The sequence below is a fragment of the Solea solea genome, chromosome 18, assembly GCF_958295425.1.
Source record: "Solea solea chromosome 18, fSolSol10.1, whole genome shotgun sequence".
Taxonomy (NCBI): Eukaryota; Metazoa; Chordata; class Actinopteri; order Pleuronectiformes; family Soleidae; genus Solea; species Solea solea.
The window spans coordinates 11,826,842-11,848,572 of NC_081151.1; the positions used below are offsets into that span (position 1 = coordinate 11,826,842).

A 21,731-nucleotide genomic window follows, 5' to 3' on the forward strand; every position below is an offset into this window, starting at 1 on the left:
AATATTTTCCTTGCCTAGTGATGTCATTTGGCAGAATGTTCCACAAGGACAATGTGCCAAGCCTGGTTCCTGAGGGGAATGTCACAGTCTGAACCTCATCTCCTGCAATCACTGGCTCTGTGTGAACTGTTCACATTGACCCGAAGGCACAAGAAAATGTAATATACCCAGTAAAAAAGAAAATCATGAGCAAACCCAAAATGAGATCCAGGTAGGAAGGAAGGAGGCAAGAAAGGGATACAGAGAAAAAACAGTACGAAGGGAGGGTGTATATAGGCTGCTCTGATAAGTCAACATGATAGACGATCTTGATTACGCCAAAAAAGTTGAGTATTATTGACACATTATTAGGGCCCGAGCACCACACACGCATGACTAAAAGTTTTCATTAAATTGTTAAAATAAACCATTGAAACAAGTTAAACACTTGTTTTCTAAACCTCCTGTTACCTTTCCAGCCTCTGGCTCTAAATGCTAGGACGGGGGGGTTTGCTAACAAGCTAAGCTAATGTAGTGCCCAACAATATTAGCAGGTGTCTCTACAATGCAGCACAGTAGCTTTTATTGTGAATGATGGACAGCGATACACAACTCTTTTTCTGCTCTGTGACTAACTGTGATGAATATGGATGTGTGATGTAAAGCAAACATGCTAACAAGTTGTTTGCTTTACATCAAACAACTTGTTAGCTTGTGGTTGAAGCTAACAATAACATTTGAACACATTTAGCATACTTCATATCCCAGAATCCAACCTAACTGTCTCCAGGTACAGGCTTGGCCAACAATCCACCACCTAACAATAGCTAGTTAGCATTTAGATTGGAGTATATTCATACACTATCTTAATCTGTGATGTGTAGCCGTCAATGTGTAATAATGAATGCAGCTTCCAATTTTGTTCTATTATAGTAAAACCAAAATAACCATTATTTGACGGCCATCAACATGTAGCCACTTGCATGAATGGCTCCACATGCTTATCGCCATGGCGCTGACACATGTTGGCTCTCGAATTCCACAGTCACCATGATCCTGTCAGGACAGCTTTGCAGGGCTGACACTTTCGCCCCCATTGATATGTAAGACACTCAGACCAACACCGTATTTTTCAATGGCTGTAGCTAAGTAACCTGCAATGTGTAGTTGGCAGTGAAGGTCACAAGTGGCTCGCTCTTCTTATGCAATTAACCCAGTTTCTCGGCAAGGCGGCATTCTGTGGGGATGCAATTAAAATCTAAATTCTTCACAGTGTGTGGACTTCACAGAGAAAAGGAAAAAAAAAAAAAAAAAAAAAAACTTGGACAGCCCAACCTTTTCTTGGAAGTGTTGATTAGTGATTTTCTGTGTGTGTGTGTGTGTGTGTGTGAATTAAAAAAAATGATAAAGGGGAAAAGGAAGGAGAAATGATGCTATGTGAAGGAGGAAGCAGAGAAAGGAAAGCTAATTAAAATAAAAGGACAGAAGGAGACTGGCATGTTGGAGTGCTCAGCACGCCATGGTTATATATATATATATAACATTCTGTCAGACACATTTAAAATATTTTCCTTTGATCTCCAGATTATTTGTTTATAACATTGTGACTGGAACTACTATAACAACTTTACTTTGCTGAAACAACACGTGCACAGATAAACAAAGCAATAGTAAAATGTAATAGTTTGCATTCCCTGAATGTGATGCACGTCCCAACTTAATTCGATCAGAGCAGACTGAAAACCGGACTGTCTCTATCTGCTGCATTTACTCTTAGAACATCCTGCCAGTGTGTGTGTGTGTGTGTGAGTGAATATTGACCTTGAATTCCTCTTGCGGGCAACAAACAATCCCAAGTCGTTCTCCTCCTCCCACAGATGAGTGTTTGCAAGGTGATTTTTGTGTGCTGAGGAAGAATTGGTCCACCTCATCTGTTCACTCTTTCACCTGCAGGGAAACAATTCAAAGAGAGGGAGAGGATGAGGAACAGCACTGATTATAGACATTACAGTGGCTGCTAAGCCTTTCATTTTCCAGAAAAGTGTATACTGGGCTAGAATGTTCAAAAGATAACTGCTTTTCAGGTATAATTATTTTCCAAGGAGTTGTAAACTGACATGACACAACAATGTCTAAAGTTATACAAAACCATGTGAATATTTTGGCTGGAAATGTCAGGGTTTGCTGCAGTGTGTCAGAAAAAAAACAAAAAAAAACCTCTAAAACATAATTGATGAGTCACAAACTGCCAGGATTGAGACGCAAAAGTAGACTTGGACAGAGGCATGGGATGAATCAGGATGTGCAAAGGAATTAAAAAAGGAATTAAAAAAACAACAACAACAAGAAACAGAAAACTGAATCTGGAGGTAAACACAAGCAATACGTCAAAGAAGCCAGGAATTAACTCACGATGACTGAAACAATCCAAAAACATGACCTGACTGATGCAACATGTTGTTGTACAATAAATCCAGATGATATTTAGGGCTGTCGTATGCTGCATCATATTGAATGGTGTACTGTATAATCAAATTCATTAATACGTAGATTATCTCAGTAAGTTTTAATATGCGTACTCAGTTTCAGGGCTCATGTGGGTTTACTAACACTGCCCTGACAGAGCCACCGATAATGTGATCATTAATGCTGTGCAAAAGGGCCAATTCATGACTTATGGATTTCCAAATGTTGTAGGACTTGGATTCAAAAATTGCATATAAGGCATTTACGTAAGGAATTTAAAGCTTAGTTTAGAGCCCCGTGAAATAATAATCTGCTGGTTTCAACTGTATAAGGAAACAATTCTCCTGTGGAGAACGATGCAAAGTAGTTTCTCTGTTTTTTCCAGTCTTTATACTAAGCTGGGCCGATCAACTCCCTCTGCGCTTCATGCAAAGCTTCATGCATGTTAACTGAGTTTCACATGCAACTCTTGGCAATAAATGAATTCATAAATATGTTGACCTAATGACCTACAGTATCAAAGAAAATGGACACAGTTGAGAAAAAAAATATGTAAAAGCAATTGTTAAAAACCAAAGTCTGTTGTTTGTCAGGTTTTAGTTCTGATTATCAATTTGATCTTATGTGCTAATATGTACTCAAACATTTGAATTTAAGGAATAACGTGACAAATTGAAGTGCAATAACAATACAAAAACGATAAAACACGCAAGGCATTAAGAACATTAAGGGAGTTTTAATTTGTCATTTTAGTGCAGACAATCCCATTAAAGGTGGCATGAATTGTAGATTATGTGCAGACCATTAAAGTAGAAACAAACTTAAAGCACCACCATAAACACACCAGACTGTAGCATCAACTACAGATGTATGTTATTTCATCATCTATAACAACATATTTGAACTTTAAACAGGCCTGTGCATAGCAGCTCAGTCAGTTCTTCTTAATATTCCATGCAAAGTCACCTTTTAAAATGGATGATGAATATTTTATGGCTATTTGAAGCTAATTTACAAAATGGAAAAAAACTTCCATTTGTTTATTTTAACGACCTCTCACAGCCCACATCTGCCCACATGGTGAAGGCAGCCCAGAGTGAAGCAAAACATTCTCTTGTGGTTTCAGCACCAGGTTGTTTTCCTACCCATCATTCACTGCAAATAGTTCATAGAGCTGTGCAGTCGATGGGAGGAGATTTTTTTCTTCTTTTCCCTTGCATTTTTTATTCACTTTTTAAAAACTCAATTTTAGAATCAAAGTGTAATACTTCAAGCAAAACACACTAAAAAGTAAACAACTCAATTACAGTAACACAAGTGTAAATGTCAATCAGTCCCCTTTTCCACTTTTTTTAACCCCAGTAATGATTTGTTTGTTGTATTGTACTTAAAAATCACAACATACTTAAAAGCAAAACAAATAATGTATGCACAAAGAACTCAGTGACTGTAACACGAGTAAATGCAATTTGTTTGAAACAGAAAAATGTAAAGAAATAGTAGATCATAAAATGAAGTGGCCCCCTCACTGCCTCGTGGATCAACATGATAATTGGGGGCACCACTTTTGTTTCATACTGACTTTGCAAATCACTTCAGTAAGTCTTCTGGGCAGGTGCCTGGAGCATACATCACCCAGCCACCAAGCTTGGCTTCACTCGGAGCTAAGTGCTGTGCCAATTATTGCATGACACTGCCATCCCTATCTGTTCTCATGGAAATTCATAATTTATGGTACATCCTTGTTTCTGCCTCTGGGGACCTGAATGCTATTATCCCACTAAAGTGAAATCTGATTGGGCAGCTGCTATCTCAGTTGCTCCTTTGAAGTCTCATTTTCTTCAAGTGCCCTTCCGTAGTCTCTATAATGCATCATCGTCCAGCAGAGGAGACATCCTGTGAGCCAGAGCAACATCAGCTCTATTCTGCTCTCAGAATGGTAACTGTGAAGTATCGACTGAGAGTAAATGCCTTTGAGTGTCAGAGTTAGATATTTGACATAGATCTGTTTGTAGACTAACAGTCACTCCATCATTTTTCTCCATTTAGGCGTCAACAATGGATGGACGTTCACCCTAAAGTAATGGTCTGCCTGCTCCAATGCTTTAGACTAAAACCCAAATAAGCACAATGTATTCAATTAAACATTTGTAACCTTATGTTTTCTCTTTTTCACCAAAATGTCCAAAGTAGCTGGACTTTTCAAAAAAAGTCATTTTAAAGGTCCAGTGTATAAGAATTAGTGATATTTAATAGACTGGCGACAATGAATGAAAAATGCAACAGAGGACTCCACCACTCACTTATCCCTTTCCCAAGCATGTCAGGGAACTATCTTCTTACACCAGTAATGATGTTATTGCCAACAACTACCTCAACAATCACTAATGAGATTCCCATATACATATACAAAGTTAGTTCATGCATCTGGTTTGTGTGCGTCATTCTTCCATGTGATTTTGTGTATACTTTACAAAACAAATTGTTGTTGTCGGTCTTGTTTTCATAGGATAATTTCATAATTGCCAGTAAAATATCATTCATAGTGTTGATAAGAAATGTGATAATCATTAGGAGCAAGCACTGTAATTAATGTGTATGTAATGGAATGCAAAATGTACATCATTTAAATAGTAAATTGCATTAAAATGCAAATATGTTAATAGGGTCAGGTCTCAAAAAGGTTTGTGGTCTCTGCACGAAACTGTGAAGATGTACACGTGGATCAGCAAATAACATTAGTAGATTTTCACCTAAAAAAATAGGTTCAGGGGTTTAGTTATCCTTTAAGCAGTGGCAAAGTCTGAAAAAGCAAGTTGACAGTGACTCAGTTTGTAGTTAAAAGAAAAATCAAACTGACAATCCCGACAACTGATAAGCAATTTATCTGCTTTTTGAAGCTTTTTTCCTTTCCTCTTTAGTTATTACCTCTGTCGTGTGCAATAGATCACACTTCTGCAGTCATTCCACCTGTCAAATTGAGTCTATTTGCTTCACAGGAACACGGAAGATGAAAGTTGACTGTCTGTTGCAATGACTGATTCGAAAAATGCAATCCGAACTGCAAAGTGATTCCTGACAAACAAAAAGGCATCTTTCTAAACTGATATCACATTTAAAAATAGGGGAACAAAAACTCTTAGCAGTTAACTGCATTGTGATTGCATACAGTGTCAACTTCCTTTGAAGTCTTGTATAAATGTCAGAAACCAAGCAGCACCAATAAACACATCCAAGGGTGTTTGATTGAGAAAGATTTGATGGTAGGAGGCAGGCTGTGTCTGCTTCTTTTGTGAATTGCAGACTCAAAAATACATTCGCCCACCAAGATTTGTGCTGGGCACCCACAGAGCTGAATAAACACACCAGCTTGAATTCACCACCCCCCTTAGTTGTTCTCATATTTTCCAGTCTATTGCCTGTCATTCCACTGCCTCATTTGAGCTTCTCTTCCCTCTTCTTGGAGGAGATTTCCGACACCATTTGCAAAGACATTCGGTGAGAAATCTGCGGTAGCCTACTGCACCCACTCAGAGACTTGCTCGTGATTCATCCCTCCCAAGGCTAATTGCACTCTTTTTTCTCCCAAACTCATGTAGAAATAGTGAACGCTTGAAGATTTTAACAGCAATTAGTTCAGTGATATAAGCGTAATATAACATCACAGCATTCCAGGAATACTATGGGATAGTTATATTTATAATGGGATACATAAATACAAAATTGCAAACAAATACACCTACAGAAAGACGCAGCCGTTCTTGGTTCTTGGGTTCAATGTATTTGGCTCAGTTATTTTGGGGTTGAAGAATATAAATGTTTGAAAGCCTCCGCTAAAAGATGGAGTTTGATTCCAACAAAAAAAGTTGTACAATGTTTTTTATCTAACCAGGATGAAAGGGAGACACTTTTATTCCCTTTACCTGTTCCAAAAGGCAGCATTTAATAGTTAGGGAAAAAAACTGTCATCACAGTTCCCTGCTCCTGGTTGCACTACACTGCCTCCCTGTCCTCTCTTGAGGCTACAGCCAACAAGCACTTAGTTTAAAGACCTTCACATTCGGCGAGCACTGTGTGCTAAATGTTTGTATTTTTGCTCTGGATCATGTCTTTTTTTGGGGGGGTCAAATGAGGCATAGCCTTATTTCTGGCAGATCACTGAAGTCCTGCTTGTGGCATTTAATTGGCATCAGCTGTTTCCACTGCTTCACAATTACTGGCTCATTCACAGCTGTAGAGCTCATCCATCCATTTCCTACCGCTTTATCCTCCACATAGAGACAAACAACCATTCACTCTCACCTATGGTCAATTTAGAGTGTCCAATTCACCTAATTCCCCACATTGCATGTTGTTGGACTGTAGGAGGAAACTGGAGAACTGAGAGAAAAAACTCCCACACAAGGGAAGAACATGCAATCTCAATGGGAAAAGGCCATTGTTCCGATCGGGTCTCAAACCCAGGTCTTCTTGCTGCAAAGGCGAGAGTGCTATACACTAGTGATGGTGAGATGAAGCCTCATGAGGCATTGAACCACTTGAGCCAACTGGTTCGAGAAAGTGTTCATTTCTCAAAGCTTCATGTGCACACGAAATCACCTACTGGCCAAGTGTATAATCACAGGCAGCTGTATCTGAACCGCATAATGTGTGATGCATTGAATTGTTGTGTCTGTTATGTCTGTTAGAAATGACCATGAATTACAAAAAATGTATGACCAAATAATTTCTGTACATATGTGTTTAATACATTTTTTGAATGTATTATGTGTGTGTAAATCTTCCCAAAATGGTAATATCATAATATGGCATGTTGTGCAATGTTGCAATGAAAGTGCTTGTGGAACTAGGAAAAGGGCACAGATTATGCTTGTGTAACTTGGACAATGATGAGCCTCACTGGCTCCATCCTATATCACCTATCCTACTCTCCTCACTCTCCTAAATCTCTCTCTCTCTCCCTAAACTCTCAAAACTATCTCCAAACTATATAAACGCTATCCAAACTCTAGTATCCAAACTCTCCAAACTATCCAAACTCTCAACTGACCGCAACTCTCCTTCAAAAACCCACATTTTGAACGGAGCCTAAGGGGTCTATATAGCTGTAAAACCTTGCGGCAAAATATGAACCACTTGCCGAAGCAATCACGTGGTACAGCCGGGGCAGCGAGGCTTCGGACGTCATCATTTTTGGCTCCTCCCCTAAATGAAGCAAGCCTCGATACGCCCATCGCGGAAACGCCCCCTCCCCCACTCGGCACACGCTTCGAAGCCTCGATACGGAACGTCACATCACTTCTATACACCAACCGTGTGGCCCCTGTTGAGCTCGTATCACCGTCAGATTCATAACAGTGTTTATAGCTGTCATTAGAAAAGAAGTTTAGTGAGGTTCAATAAACACTTAAATGTTCAGTGCTGCTTTTTACGCAAATGTAATGAAACATATTTATATACATTTGATGTGTCAATTTCCAGTTGGGAGTATTCCATTAGGGAGTCTTGTGTCTGGTAGCTTAGCTTCTGATGTATATGAGGTTAAATTAGCATCCAAAATGGCATATGGTATTTGGCAGCCTGCACAAAGTGACCACCCAACAGTGACTAGAATGAACTGTGGACAAATATCTTAACAGTAAACCCTCAGATCAGATAGTCAGTGAACATTTATATTCCCCTGACCACAAAGCTCCTTATCATCCGTCTGCAGTAGCAACTAGGAGGTAAGCGGTCACAGAGTCAAGCCCACATCTTTCTCCCATTACCTTAACTCAAGTCTGCCATCCATTGAGCAAAGTTACTATAACGTGAGGGTGTGTTGCATGTACCCTATGAAACACTACTGTGATGTTATGACCATCAATATAAACACACCTGCAAGGGTAATGTGCCTTCTTGTAAAGAGTGGTTAATGGAATTGCTCTTGCTTTTCAGCTCAAACCAGCCTGGTCATTTTGGTCTGACCTCTGGCATCAACAAAACATTTTCTACCACAGAACTGCAGCTAATTTGTATATTTTCTTGTAAAGATGGTTGTGCATGAAAATTCCAGCCAAAGTTCTTCCCCATTCTGATGCTCAGTTTGAACTTCAGCAGCTCGTCTACATGACTACATGCGTGTAGATGCTGCCATGTGATTGGCTGTGTAGATGTGTTGTGAACTGATGTACCTTATGAACAATTAAGGGGAAGTCTCTGATTGTATTTTTTTTTTATCTTTGCTAAGAAGATTATATTTTTAGACCACATACAGTATCATAACTAAAAAAAATAAAAGATGAATTTTAATAAAATGTTCTGCATATTTCCATTATGGGCCAAGGAAGAAATTATTAGATTTTGTTGGTGATAAAGAAAACTAAGCAGTCTTATTTATTTAAAATAAAAATTAACCATTTTACTTTAATACAAGCATAACATCTTAAAGAGGAGGTATGCCAAAGTCATTCCACTTGCTGTTTACATTATTTAGTTAAGTCTGAGTCCATGGCTGTCCAAACCCTCTCCTTCAATCATCTTGGATTCCGGCTGAAAGAGATTCACCTGCTTATGGATTTACTGTGCTCCCAGACATTTCTTGATCAAAGGTACGTCTTTGCAGACTGCTGCCATGCAGAGAGGCTTTAATTCCCATCGACACAGCCAGGCATGTATATGGGTGATGACACATGCATGGATTAATGTGATTTTCCATGTTCTGCTTGTCAGCATGTACCTGACAAAATGCCCCCAGACTCATTCAAATCATACGTTCTACAGAAAAGTGTTAGCCACATCGCAGGGAAGAAAGCCTTTACCAATGGATAAATTGAGTTTTTTTTAAAGTCAAAAGCTGGAAAGGATTTGGTAGGTCATGTCAAAAGTGCAACACTAAAGCTCGAGTGAATTTGATTTACTACTCTTGACTGATGAGTCGTTGGCCAATTATTTTGTCACAGTGAACTGTATTGTGGTGGTGGTGGTGCCAAGAAGTCCTCGAAAAGTACAACAATCACACACATGACCTCGAGCCATGGCTCATAATCATTTTACAGTCAGGGACCTTCCCTCCGCACATCTATCTGTAGTTCTTTAACTCAATCTAAAACATTTAGAATGTTTGCAATAGATGACCACAACTCAGCGGGCTTGTTTTTACTTCTCTTGATCACTGGAAAACCACTCAGCTCATGTGATAAAATGACTTTGTTTTTTTTCTGTCAGGAAAGATGAAAAACACAAGGTGACAAATATATGTATATATGCTGTTGAGTTCTCTGGCAATTGCACACAACCTGCAATGAACTGTCAAACCAAAAGGAACTCTAACCCCTGTGCTGCGGCAATGTCCCAGCACACAGCCAAATAACACACAGAGGAAGCAGAAGGAGAATAATGAGGGAGGAAAGAGAGGAAACTGTTAGTTTTCCCCTTGTTTGATGAAGAGCTGAGGTCAAAGAATTCATTTATTATCTTTTTGTTTCACTTTCACAGAGAATGGACTATGTAGTACACTTCAGATATACAGTATATGCATTTTTTTTTTATATCACGACATCAAAACACAATCCAGGTATGCATTTAAAATCCTCACCATAGTTTGATGACAATGTGTCACTTTTTGTCAAGCATTTTGTACATCAAACTTTTAATAATACATACCGCATAAACATGTAAACACACAAGCCGTGTGATTCATACGTGATGCATGTAATTAGGAAGCAGAGCGACAGTTAATCCCGTTTATCTACACATTTATTTCTTCTTAGTTGGTGGGTGTTGTAAGGGCTCTTGCTGTCTCACTGGGGACAATAAACATGTCTTATGAAATTAATTTTATTATTTAAACTGCAAATTACCCCTTTGTGGTGGATTTATACTGCATTAAAAACAAGACACAACGGCAGCAGCAGCTTTATAGGTCCAGTGTGTAGCATATAGGAGGTTTTATTGGTAAAAATCAAATACACCACCCTTAAGTATATTTGTATAAGTGTTATAACCACTTTAATTTTTTTGTTTTGTTTTGTTTATTGTAGCCTATTAAGCCTTTAAAGGTATTTTAAGCAATGCCTTTGCTTTATAGAGGCCACCATCTTGTGTTTCTACAGCAACCTGATTGGGCAAACCAGCCAGAGTGTGCATTTTGGATTTTGAAGTGGAAGCTTATCAGGCAAACAAAGATGAATAAAAAAAGGTTCTGGTACGTGAAGGCTACCATAGTTCCCTGACCCTCTTGGAAAGGGTGAGGTGAGGAGACCTTTGTTTGTTATAATCTGCACACACCATTGGATGTCACTAATTCTTACACACTGGACCTGTAAGAATGATTTAAATTACAGCTTAATGACATATCTAAATAACTACCTGGCTGCCAGATAAGGGATATAGGAGTATTTTATGAGTGAAATACCTCTCACAAATAATTATTTTTCAACGTTTACTTTGATGGTTTCCGTGCAAATAACAACACGCAACTGAGGCATGCAATTTGTGGTTGTACGTTCTCATTACCAAAACATCGTGACTCCATATGGCCATAAGTCCTACTTGTAGTCCCATTACAGCACACAACTGTACTGTTCAATCCAGCCGTAACACACATGGACACATGCATGCAAACATGGACATAATACTCGGTCTTGCATGTAACTCACCGCTCCTTGAACCTCACACAAATCCTGTGCATGCCAGTGAATGCAGCACAGATATAACAATCATATTGGCTCTAAGTGCACGTTAGTGACTTTCCCTGCATGTGAGGTTTGAGTCACGTGCCTGGCTCTTCTCATTAAGCTAATTTGAGGCTTTACACAGTGGCCAACTTTAAATCCCCAGCTTAAGAACAGTATGTGGCACAAACAGGTAACGAGGGGTGAATCTGCTTTGTGATGCTACAAAAATGCGTCTCTTGGTGCTGCCAGTATCCTGATCAGACATGTTTTTTTTACTCACTGAGCATTGCTTATAAAATGGTGCCAGTGCCCAGCTGTCACTTGTCCGTGCCCATACACGTCTTTGTATGAGAGGAAGTGTGCCTTCTGCTCTCCCTGGTTGGAAGTCAACAGCCTCCCGCCACACTTAATCCGTCCTGCAAAAATGTTGTCATGAATCCACCAGCAGATTTTGTCGCGGAGGCTTAAGGCCATGGTATACTTCCTCGCACATGCTGTGTGTGCTGAAGTGTGCAGCATGGACCCTGTTATGCTCGCACGTCAGGGTCCTGTAGTATCCCACTTCATCCTTGGGTGGCGGTACGAGTCTGGATGCTGGGAATAGGACGCATTATACCGAAAAAGAAAAGAACAACGCGGCGGCTACACGTCTGGATCACAGATGTAAGCCCCAGTCGGACATGGGAGTCGGGCTGTCAGGTCGAGGCTCGGATGGCTATCCTTGGCGAATATTTCTTCTGTTGCTGAAATTATTTTTCTGCTTAGTGGGCGGGGCTTAAACTCCACCTATTGATGGGGCGGAAGTTCCGTTTCCACATGCGCTGTTCCAAAATCTGGGCTGCACACACAGCCTGCGAATTGATGACACAGTTCAGGTCATGCGCACGGTCCTTGTGTGCTGTGCACGGAAGTATACCAGGCCCTGGCCATCCTATGATGACTATAGGCCTTTTAGTCATCATTGGATGGTCTTAAATCTGTTTTTTTGAGGAGAATAACTTTTGCTTTCTTCACTTGACTCTTCCCTTCAGGCAAATTGAGCTAAGCTTAGCATTCAGAGAAGCAATTTTTAAAGGACCGTGGAGTGCCCTCTTCTAATATTTCAGTAAATTATCGGAGTTCGCCCGCCTCTTGTCTGTAGTAAAGCCTCTTATGGTGGCATTGGGATTTCAAGCAGCAGTGCCAGGGTCACTTGCAATTTGATATTTCTTTCTTTCTTCTGGTTGGAGAACATAAAAATGCCACAACAGCTAGAGTTGTAAGTGTGGAGGTTTCATTTTTACAATTACATGTGATGCTCTGTCCCTCTTGGGGCCTTGCAAATTCAGCAAAAGAAACAAACAAAAAAAAAACCAATATATAACGATATAATATCTATATATATCAGTAGGAAAACCCTATAGTTACAACCTTATAAAAAACCTTGCAGACACAGCTTACTTTATTACATGCATATGCAACACTGTGACCCTGATGTCATGCATCTGTAAGGATGTGACAGGAATGGCTTCCCTCATACAAAATTGATGAGCTTCCAGTAGAAAGTAATGCATCCCATGTATGATCACGCATTAGTTGTACCATGTGCCTTCCATTCTTTAAATTCTTTAATTCTGACCTCCTGTGGATAAATGCTAACCATAGCTCCACACGTATCTGCACTGTGTGTACACACAATGCAAATCAGTCTCTTCCAGCAGAATTCACATAGCTGATCAGCTAATTTATATCAACCCAACCTGTATACAGGAGGAAAAAAAAAGAAAGGTGCAGTGGCATATTTCCAATGATAACTGCTTCTTTTCTCCCCCGAATATCAAACCCCGCAATTATTTCCATTCCACTTAGTGCCTGTGTGGTGAGTTAAAAACACATAACACATGAGACCTAATTGAAGGACAACGACAAGCACTTAGCACTTAACCACAATCCCACTACCTTTTGTCGCTTACTATTCACAGTCGTACAATTACTCAAAGCTCTCCAAACACCCTCCCTCCTTTGGAAACCGGAAGGGAAAGACTATACATCACAAAGGCAGCATTGGCTCTGCAACCTTGGATATTTGTTAACATGTTGTTGCAATAGCCATAATTACTATATGCTCTGTTGTAGAGGAAACATTGCTTATCTGCTGGCTTACCTTAGCAACTGAAGCACATAAAGCTGCCCTAGGGGCCATTCACATGCAGCATCTAGAAACCTGTGAAAAATGCATGACAGAAGCCGAAGGTGTTTTTAAACCAAGAATCTTGTGGGGTTGCACTTCTGTCGTGTTTGTCCTGATCCTGCAACCAAAACCTGCAGGATCTGCTGAGATGAATGTCAAGTCACGGAATGAACCCGTTTAACAAAAATCTAAACAAAACAAAGGATTATCAGCACTACATTTGCCTAATAGTTGCTTTGTTGCTCAATGCACTAGTGGAAAAAAGATAACAACTCCCCAAGTCTGCGTACATGCTATCCTTCACTAACTACTGATCACTGCTGATATTCAGGGAATGCATTGCTGCACTATTTACAATAACAAGGCAGGGGGATCTCTTCAAGAGAGACATAATTGTCACTGAGATATGTTTATCATGCATCTTTTTTACATGCCCCATGAGTAAAAATGTAATTTAAAGAAAACTAATTTCCTTTATAGTGCACCTATTTTGAGGGAACTTGGGGTTAACCCTAAAGTCTGCAGGTATACTTTGTTTTGTATATATTTGGCCTATAATACACACAATAGTTGATTTCTAATACATTTCCCCAAACACACTTTTAGATAGAATCACAATTTGTGAAATGTGTCTCTGTTTAACAGATGTGGCGTCTTACGTCTTAAATAAGTTTAACTCCACAGTGAAGTCAGTGTTTCATATTCAATATTTTTCAGTGGTGGTGGTGCTGAATATGGTGCAGCCCATGTTTATTTAATAAGTCAATATAATTTCCTTGTAGATTAGTGTTTGTTTTCTGGAGCAGTTACTGTTGCTGACACACTGTGGACTTCTCTTCCTGCTTTGACCCATTCTCGGCCAACAAATGTCTGACTCAATTCCAAAATGAAGGCCTCATTTTGTCCACCAAGGCCTGTAAGGGGACATCTATAGCAGCTTGGAGTCTCATGTTGTCTGCTTTGAACCTTGCCAACTTTTGCCAGCTCGGCTCCTTCTGCAGTTTAGCCAAGTCAAACTGTCTGTGTTGATATATTTTCATTACTTTTAATCTGTGTCTCCAGAACGATAGAGAGCCTAAAAGCATCTTCTCTGAGGGCTGTGCTGATATACTTCTCAACCTGGGGTTAAGATCAGATCCAGTTTATCAGCAGTGGACTTCTTCACTCCCTCAGATTCCTGCTGATGGTTGTCATTTATTGTTATTATTATTATTATTATTATTATTATTATTATTATTATTATTATTATTATTATAATAATATTGTTATTAAGTTTTAATGTTGAATTTTAGATTTTGCTCATTCAAATCTGCCAAAGCAATTTGATTCTAACGTTTCTTATCAGTTCATTTCTTCATGCCCAAGTTGCCACTGAAAAGAATGGGGATTTTTTGCGTGCAAAAGACACCAACTGCAGGCTTGCAGATAATAGCACTTTTAAATAACGGAGGAAAAAGACTGAAATCTGTTGTGTGTCATGACCGTAGATATATATCCAAAAAACTTAAGTAAATTTTTGTAAACATGCTGATGATGTTACTTTATTAAAAAACCCGTAGGTCCAAAGTGAAATGCCTCACCAGCTTTTGGATGGTTTTTGTGAAGTTTGGTACATTGATCCCAGAAGCATCCTCTAAAATGTTTTCACTGAATGAATCTGCACAAATGTAGCCAGAAAAAAAGAGTGGGATGGAGATACTGATCTGCATTTGCTGTTAATGTTTTACCAACTAGATTTTTCATGAAATGTCTCACAGATGCTCCTAGCAGCAGAGCATGCAAGATGACTGGATAATTAGAAACCACAATATCACAAAATCTGCCACAATGTCATTCATCCTGTGCAATTAAGACTTCAGCAACGATATGACATTACATGTTATGCTATTCTACATAATTTAGATGCAACGCATAAAGAGCAACTACAATCTGATATGACGTTTGGATTTGAGTTATGCCTTAAACTCAATTTTAATGAAAAACAAATGTAACAGCAGAACTATGAATAGATGTTTATTAATGTGTTCACTTTTACATGCATGCATTTAGTTCTTGAATAAATGTATGCTTCCATATAAATGAGAAGTTGAACATTTGTGGGGGGTCCCAGACTTCATCTCGCTCCATCATCAGGTCGGAATGTTAACATGTTCACTAATTTGGTTTATAATCGCATATAATCTAATAGATAAGTAAATTGAGATAAGACATAATGTGTTTTTTTTTAAAACTGTTCCATTTCTCTGTACAGTGTGTACATGGTGAATAAAAGGTGTCTGAGAACAAAATCAAAACCATTCATGATCAATCATGAATTATAACCCTACCAAACCACACAACTGCAACTTTGGCCTTTGGTGCAGAAACCTCTGCTTATACACTGCAAATTTGTTTGCAATGGGCTAAACCCGCAGCAGTTTATTTGATCTGGGAAACGAGCTGAATATGATACTGTTGGGCCTCACTGGACGGGATCCAGTATGTACAGAACTCAGCTGCCAAGGTTCTAAATTGAAACAAAGCTCATCACATCCTCCCCACAATTGTTCATCTCTATTGGCTTCCTATCAAATTCCGTATCACATACAAACTCATCCTCCTCACTTACAAATCCTTCCATGCCCTGGTCGCACAGTACCAGTCTGACCTACTCCATCCCTGCACTCCATCCTGGAACCATACGGTGCACAGAGAGAGGTTTGCTCACCATCCCCCATACCATATGGTGACTGGACATTCAGTGTGGCAGCCCCCACCCTCTGGAACTCTGTCAGATTATGCTCCATCTTCAAAAAGTCCTTAATGTTCACAAAGGCTTTTGTAATTACTGGAGTCATCATTCCAAGTATAGTTTTTCCTTTTGTTCTTGTTTCTAAGATGGTTTATTTTGAGGTTTATGCATAAAATATATTTTCCTGACACAATCACTCACTCACTCACTCACTCCTACGTCTACCACTACTGCTTTATCCTCCACTTGAGGGTCGTGGGAGGCGCTGGTGCCAATTCCAGCTGACACAAGTCGGGTTACACCCTGGACAGGTCGCCAGTCCATCCAGATAAACAATTCACTCTCACACACACACACCTAGTGTCAAATGTACACGTTTCAATCGTCAACACAAAATATTCTGCAGGAAAGTGTGCACTGTCAAATGATGGCAGACAGCCCAATGCAGACTTTACTTGAGTGGAACAGACAAGCATATGAACAGCCAACAATGAAGCCAAGCTATTTAAAAATCAATAATTTCTGTTTATCGGCCTAAGATTAAATATAGTGGACAATCTGTCCGTCAGTTCTGCTGCCAAAAAGGATCTCAGGACAGTCACACATGAGGTTCTCTGGTATTATTTTCAGCAGACAACCTTTTTACAAGTGCACACCAGGTAAAGTAGTCCATTTATCGCCACACGTAGAATTGAATCCCGTGAGAAACGCTGTATGAGCAGTGAAATTAAGCTCCATCAACATCCAACATTTTCCTGAAGCTCTTGATAAACTCAGAAATACTCAAGTACCATCATGTTGTATTAGGGACGAGACATCTTTTATTTAAACAGAGAGTGCCCGCTTACGGATGCTTTTCAAAGCTACTTGACATCATGCCTCTTCTCACTTCTTACTCAGTGAAGGGTAAGATAACTTGGCAAACTGTAAGCACACCACCCACATGACTAGCATCTGTTGCTACATTTTCACAGTCACACTGTTGAGCCTTTACCAGACATCCTAGGACAAGAGGATTATATTTCCTCTACATCACAGGCGTACAAAGTGAGGGGATGCAGGGGTGCCAGGAGGTACAAATAAATACATTACAACCTTTGTAGCTCAGAAGAAATGACAGACTTGATCAATAGGCAAACAAAGTTGGTTGCTAGCACTGTAGTTCTCTCTGGAGAGTCATTCGTTTTCTATGGCTTTATCCTCCACATGAGGCGTCAAGGGGGGGCTTGAGCTAATCCCAGTTGACAGAGTGAAAAGCGGGGTGCACCCTGGACAGGTCACCAGTCTATTGCAGGGCCAACATACAAAGACAAACAAGAAGAATTTAATTTTATTAATCCCCTTGGGGAAAGTATTCCTCTGCATTTGACCCATCCTAGAATTAGGAGCAGTGGGCTGCCACACTGAGTAGCGCCCGGGGAGCATTGGGGGTTGGGTACCTTGCTCAGGGGTACCCCAACCATTTACTCTCATTCACTCACATCTCTCACATTCAAATTTAGAGTGTCCAATTAACCTAATCCCCGAAACTGCATGTTGAAAACTCACGTGCACACACAGAAACACCGTAGCGCAAACTGGGATCTGAACTTGCTACCGTCTTGCTGTGAGGCAACAATGTCAATGCATCACCATGTGGCGCTCTCTGAAAATTTTGGGCATTAAGTAAGAGCTAAACCCAAAGTGGCTGGTCAGGCTTAGATTTGGAGGGTGAACAGAAATATAACTCTACATGAATGTATGAAGTCAGTGTTTGCAGCTTGTTGATTCACCCAACTTACTTTTCCAGCAAATCTCTGCAAAACATGATGAAAAAGTTGTTTGAAAAAAAAAAATGGTAACCCCACCCCCATTTACCATTCATCATGTGACTAAAAGTAATGTGCAAATCTGATGTTTTGAAAGTGCAGAGATTTCAGTTTCCTCTGCTGCATAATTTGTTGCCCCGTCGACAGGGAGCTCAAGCATTGACATTTGTCTGGAATTAAATTTGAGGAAAGTTGGACTCTTTACTCCCATGTGCCCAGATAAATCTTCTATCTAATGTGCTTAAGTTTCAAATGCATTACAGGAAATGATGGTGAATAATCTCTGCAGCATAAAACCCTGTGGCTACAGACTGAGCTGCTGCCTACATAGAGCTTACACTTTACCAGCCATATGCGTATAAATGGCCTGCATTTAGGTCGCACTTCTCTAGTCTTGACGACCACTCACAGCTGCTTGAGACTGCGGTTTTGCCATTCACCTATTCACATCCATCCACTCACACGTTCATTCAGCAAGTCTGTGTGCAGTCCTTTTCTATCACACGTCTTGCCCTGGGAAACCAAAGCATGCACACACACACACGTATATATATATATATATAAAAACATAAACATATCAGGAAACAAATGCAAGACAAGAAGAAAAGATTGTCGCGGCAGCACCTTCTGTTCCCTCATGTCTGTTCAATATGTTGTTCTAGAACAGCCATTTAACCCTATTCAATAATGTAAATGTTTTCAGGTTATTATTGATTGATTGCTCCCTAATTAGTAGCTGAGCTTTAATGTCATCGGTAAAAGAAAAAAAAAAAAGTAAAATGTTTGAACTCATTACAGAGTTCAAAAAGCTAATTTAACAAAGAAGCAGGATAACATTAAAAGGACTGTAAAAGTGTGTCTGTAGAGTGAAGTATACAAAAATGTATACATGTCATGTCATTGAAACGTAGTGATATTTGGTGTTTGTACTAATTGTTCTCTCAGGTCATATCACTAAGTTGGGATAACTTTTATTGCTGTAAGTTAAAAGTTTTTAGCCTGTCAGTTTATCAGTTGGTTTTATGTTTAATTCTTATTTTCCCTGTTGGAAGTTTTCTACAATGCTTATGCTTGAATATCTTCAAGTGACACTTCTGACCTTATAATCCTTTACGAGCCAAATTGTAGCCGGAGGGTCCTCGTACAGGCCGCAGTTTGTAAATTGAGCCTGACAATGAAGATTGATTAGATTTCAGTGTATCATTGGAGCATGATGCCTGAGGAGATAAGGTTGCTTCTCTCTCCTTTTTTTTTAAATTACTACTGAAAACATCCATCCATTATTTAAATCCACTTACCCTCAGCAGGGTCACAGAGGGCTGGTAGCCTATTCCAGCTCACTTTGAGAGGCGGGTTATGGAATGAATGGATCAGCATACGCACAGGGCTGAAACGCATGATGACAAATACAATTACAAAATCGAATTGAAGCAATGTTGAGTATCCGTTTAACCTTTGGCCCACAGTAAGAAACCAGGTTATATTCACATTACCAGCCACGTTGTTCAATTCCAATTTGACACAGATGAGATTTGACCGTCCACATTCAAACATACAAAAATTAAACTCCATTTTGTGCTCGCTCTCTCTCGCTCTCTGTCGTTGTTCTTTGAAAAGTATTTAGCTGGTAGGAAAAACTAGGTGATAACCGCTACAGTGTGTCCAGTTAGAACATAGTATTGTCCATTTGAGCAATAACCAGGCCAACTTATGTTTTAACGTGTTCACTTCGAATATGTGTGGTTTCTGCAAATTCAAATACAAATACAAAGATAAAATACAATAAATATAACACGCAGATGTCTCTTCTGTGCTATGCAAATTAGCCAAGGTCATAATATGAATAAAGTTCAAAATACTACAGTTAGCATCATTCTCAACACACATACACAACAAATACGTCTTCATATTAAGACATGTACTTATTGCACGCACACGTAGTGATTTAACAATTCAGAGGGAGAACTTTCCATCAAAATAGAGGCATGAGTCCGAGATTTAGGTGGCCACAAACATGCCTGATTAAACTAAACAGTATTAATGAACCTGTCACAAGGGGGCGCTAAAACTGCACAAACTGAATCCAGAGCTTTAACGCCACAGCTCAAATACTACAACTATTACTATATATTATATAGCTACTCTTACTGCTAACATCAATTTTATCCTCAGCTGGAACCAATCCCAGATGGTGTTGGGGCAAGAGGCATGACGTCCCCCCCTGGATGAGATGATAGCGTTGAAGATACTTAATAATATTAATACTTAATAATGTCACTGATTTTTGAAATGTTCCTGGTCTCCATCGCTCCTCTATCTTCTTATCTCCTTTCCATTCTTCTTTTCACCCACCTCTCCTTCAGTAACCTCCTCCCCCCCCTTTTGTTTCCTCACTCCTACCCCAGTCGGTTGATGCAGATGTTCATACACTCTGAGTCTGGTTCTGTGAGAGATTAATTCCTGGTAAAAGGGAGGTTATTTTTTTTCTTTCTCTCCACTGTTGCCAAGTGCTTGCTCATTGTGTTCATGTTGGGTTTCTCTGTTAAAAAACTGTAAGGTCTTGATCTTACCATGTAAAGTATGTTATGAATTCATTTAATTGAAACATGGTAACCTCCATTAAGCAAGTACATGCAAAAGGCTTATTCTAGGCCACAGACAGTTTAGTGATTATACACGTAAATGAACATAAATATGGACATATGGTTGTATATCCAATGGACTTTTTAATTTACAGTGCCTTGCAAAAGCCTTCACCCCCTTGGCTTTGTACCTATTTTGTTACATTACAGCCTTTAGTTCATTGTTTTTTTGATCAGAATTTCATGAGATGGATCAGAACACAACAGTCTAAGTTGGTGAAGTGAAATGAGAAAAATATATAAATAAAACAATTTTTTAACAATAAAAAATGGAAATGGCACGTTATGAGTTTGCCAAAAGGCATGTGGGAGACTCCCAAAATGTATAGAGGAAGGTGCTCTGGTCTGATGAGACAAAAATGTAACTTTTCGGCCATCAAAGAAAACGCTATGTCTGGTGCAAACGCAACACATCACATCACCCAAAGAACACCATCTTTGGGTGATGTTTTTCAGCAGCCGGGACTGGGAAACTGGTCAGAGTTGAGGGAAAGATGCATGGTACTAAATACAGGGATATTCTTGAGAAAAACCTGTACCATTCTGTGCATGATTTGAGGGTAGGACGGTCAGACTTAGAGATTGCTGTTCACAAGTGCAAACCATCCAACTTGAGCTGCATTGGAGCTGGAGCACTTTATCTTCAAAGTTGTGGTCATGTTCTGTAAATTAAATGTCGCAAATCCTCAAACAATCCATGTTAATTCCAGGTTGTGAGGCAACAAAACACGAAAAATGCCAATTTTGCCAGCACTGTTGATGCCCTGTTATCACTTATTTGTGTTTTGTTGGGTCTTTCTTTCTCTATGTTTTGTCAAGCCATGGTTTGGTGCAAACGTTCAAATATAATTCACCACTAACGATCATTAAACGCCTTGCTCTAGGTCAGCTGTGACATTATTGATAAGGTACTGCCTTATACAAACAGTGTCCTGTGTCCTGTCCTCCTGTGTCTTATGGTCATTTCAAAGTAATTGGGTTTTATAACAGTAAATCTGTGCCATGTGTGCAGTATTGTTAACATGTGCTGCTTATCCATCTTCCCATCGATGCATATAGTGCATCAATACCCTGCCTCTGCTCCTGGGCCTCCCTGACCTTCCTCCAACAGCTAACTAGATATTCCATCACATCCCACACCCACTGCAAGAAACAATGGCTACAGACAACCAATGAATAAAAGCATTATGCAATACTGATAGCAATACTCCTACTCCTTCTTTCTTATTTAAAACATGAAGATTAAAGGGAAAAAGGTGTCCTGTCTGCCCATTCATT

At 39.6% G+C, this 21,731-nt stretch overlaps 1 protein-coding gene across 2 annotated transcripts in view; it reads right to left on the bottom strand.

The window, feature by feature from the left end:
* Positions 1-21,731, bottom strand: part of LOC131445010 (leucine-rich repeat and fibronectin type-III domain-containing protein 2) — a 165,529-nt gene that overhangs the window by 105,440 nt on the left and 38,358 nt on the right. Inside the window, exons 2-3 of one of the 2 annotated variants that reach the window (XM_058615771.1) lie at positions 19,110-19,198; positions 1,801-1,926 (exon numbers count right to left, since the gene is read on the bottom strand). The gene's annotated coding sequence lies outside the window, so the exon portion shown is untranslated. The remainder of the gene's footprint in view (positions 1-1,800; positions 1,927-19,109; positions 19,199-21,731) is intronic. The other variant, XM_058615770.1, reaches the window with a different exon arrangement.